Consider the following 2,907-nt stretch of genomic DNA (forward strand, 5'->3'; position numbering starts at 1 on the left):
TTGAATCATTCTTACTGTTTTCGATTTTCAGTGAAGCACAAGGACAACAAATTTGCAGTAACAATTAATAGAAGAATTAAAAGAGGGCGAGAAATCGAGTTACCTGCGGCGAAGAGGCTTTTGCCGATTTATTGCTGAGATAAGTCTTCAATCCTTCTGCTTCTGAAATAAATCTATACCAAGCTTGTTGTAATTGCTGCACTTCTGAACTATTGAATATATTGTTGCGTATGCATCAGTTCTGTTTCCGGAAATGGCTATGATCGTTGCGTTTTTGAATTGTGTACGATTGCTGTGAATTTGTGAACTTGAACCACCTCTGAATTGTTGTTGATTGCTCCTGTGATTGATTCTGAGCTGTGAATTTGTTGTTGTTGCAACTGTTGTTGCTGCTGAGTTTTCGAATTGTTCTTGCTTGTTGAAGAACAACTTTGAATTTTTTTTTACTAACAACTTCTGAATTTGTTAATTGTAACAACTTTGAATTCTTGTTACTAACAAGCTCTTTTTCTCTTTTTTTTTTGAAATTGTTGATTGTAACAACTTTTGAATTTTGTTGTTGTAGGCTTTTTTTGATGAAGGTGATGCTACAACATCTCTCTCTTTGGATTGTGGGAGACTTGAAGATGAAGATCTTCAAGTGAGGTATGAAGAACTACCTCTCCCTTCTTAGTAACTATAGAACTTCTTGAAAATTATGATAAGAAAGAGAAGTGAGAAAGCTAGTAGTATAGTAGCTTTTTTTTTGTATTTTGCTTCAAAGAGATCATTTCCTATTTATAGGCAAAGCTTAGGATGTGTTAGGAATTAGGAAACTTGATTGGAATGTTATGGTCATTGCAAGAATAGGAATATATTCTTCATCATTGCAAGAATAAGAATAAGAATATATTCTTCATCATTGCAAGAATAAGAATAAGAATAAGAATATATTCCTTATGTCATTATGCAAAGATATTCTCATGATATAAGCCATGTGTGTAAATTTTTATGTCATTTTATGATATCTCTAAGTTGCATAATTTTATGACATAAAAAACTCTCTTTGACATTCTTTGACTTTTGCTAATTTCACCCCTCTTTTTGTTTCTTTTTTCATGTTGCATGAGGACCTTTGAAGAAAGAATGAAGAAATTTGAACTTGAAGAATGAAGACTTTGAAGAATGAAGAATTCAAGAAAGTCTTTGAAGTTTTTTTTCTTTTTTCTTGTAATTCATTCCAACTTGAAAAATGTATGAACTTTGTATTCTTGAAATGATGCAATTCTTGAACTTTAGATAAAGTTCCTTTTGTAATCCATGTGTAACTTAGAACTTGTTTTATGTAAAAGAATTCCATTTGGAAATATTCTTTTAGAATCTTGAATGAAATTGTATGGAACTTGAATATTTCTTGAATGAATTTCAAATGCAATTTTCTATGTCTTGAATCAATTCTTGAATTCCTTTGAATGATCCTTTTTCAAAAGTAAATGGTGGAATATTCTTGAAGTAGTGAAGTTTGTTCTTGCACCGATGAACTTCTAATTCTTGAATTTATGGTTTTAAACCATACTTGAAATAATCTTTCAACAAATGGACTAAAAGATATTCCTTGCAATTTCAGTGAAATTTCCATGAATTGTTTCAGACTTGTACCAATTTTCAAATAATCCATATGAATCAATTCTTCACCATAATGAATCCATAAACCAAGAGTCGCGAAATAAATTCCAAACGAATCTCTTGAATCACACAAATGGCAATGACGCATAAAAACTGGAAAACCGCCATGAACACGAAATTATCTTGCAAAGAATGAGTGATTGAATGAAGAATCCTAATTTGGTCGATTCAAAGCCTTTGAGCTTATTGAAGTGAATCTTTGAGGACCAAATGGTGACTGTGGATCTTGAATTGAGATGTAATTTCCATGGGATATTGTCATAGGGATTATTTGAGGATGATTGAAACCTTTGATTGACTTCCTGGGGGTTTTTATGGTTTCCCAAATGTGATCCCTGATTTCAGTCCCTGATGGTTCAAAACCCTGATCTGAGGATTTGTCTGATCAATCTTTGTGTAGGAGATGTTCTGAGCCAATGGATTAGGTCAAAGTGATGTACTTGGGGCCTTGATATCATGTCCCAAGTCATTATGTCAAATTCTGAGCAAAAGTCAGGAGTGTGCTGTCTTCAGTCAAAACCCTAATTCAGTCGACTCAAAGCTGTTGAGCTTGTTGAGATGGATCTCTGAGGACCAAATGTTGATTGTTGATGAAGATAGTTCTTTTGAGATGAAGGGAGAACAAAACCCTAATTGATTGTTACTTGTACTGATGAGTGATTTCCTGATTAAATCCTGCTGAGTCACAAGTAGCAAACACAAGCTATGCAGTTTGTTAGAGATGCAAATGATGCATATGCAGATGATATGAGGTGGTATCTTAGGTCAAAAATTGGGGTATGACAGATGCCCCTATTTAAGTTTCTTCAACCTGAGACATGAAGATTGAAAATCTTCGTTTTGATAGGGTGGAAGAGACTTAAATATCAGAAGACGCAAATTTGGACCTAAGATACCAAAATTGCGAACGATGCAAGGATATCTTTACCGAGGGGATATCAAGAACTGACTCCGCTGGGGAAAAGAGATTGGGAAGGATGTCTCAATCCGTTTTAGGAAGAGAATCCGTTTTTTCTCTTTGGGAAAGCAAGTGTATGTTTCGCCTGGGAATGATAGCTTTGTAAGAAAAGCTTACCTATTGACATTATCGACTATCTGCATGGGGATAGACTTGTTTAATAATGCGAAGGTGAAAGGTATGAAACTGTATTACCGACTATCAGCATGGTAAAAAGAGTTTCAAAGGTTCGGTTAATATTATCGACTATCAGCATTGGGATAGACATGTTTAATAATATAACC

General features: G+C 34.0%; 1 long non-coding RNA gene across 1 annotated transcript; it reads left to right on the plus strand.

Moving 5' to 3' along the window:
* The first annotated feature begins 331 nt into the window (after positions 1-331).
* Positions 332-1,389, plus strand: LOC131604941 (uncharacterized). Its single transcript, XR_009284649.1, has 2 exons — positions 332-645; positions 1,110-1,389. It is a non-coding gene; the product is annotated as an uncharacterized LOC131604941 (long non-coding RNA).
* Positions 1,390-2,907: the final 1,518 nt, after the last annotated feature.

Source organism: Vicia villosa, linkage group LG1 (genome assembly GCF_029867415.1).
Source record: "Vicia villosa cultivar HV-30 ecotype Madison, WI linkage group LG1, Vvil1.0, whole genome shotgun sequence".
Lineage (NCBI taxonomy): Eukaryota > Viridiplantae > Streptophyta > Magnoliopsida > Fabales > Fabaceae > Vicia > Vicia villosa.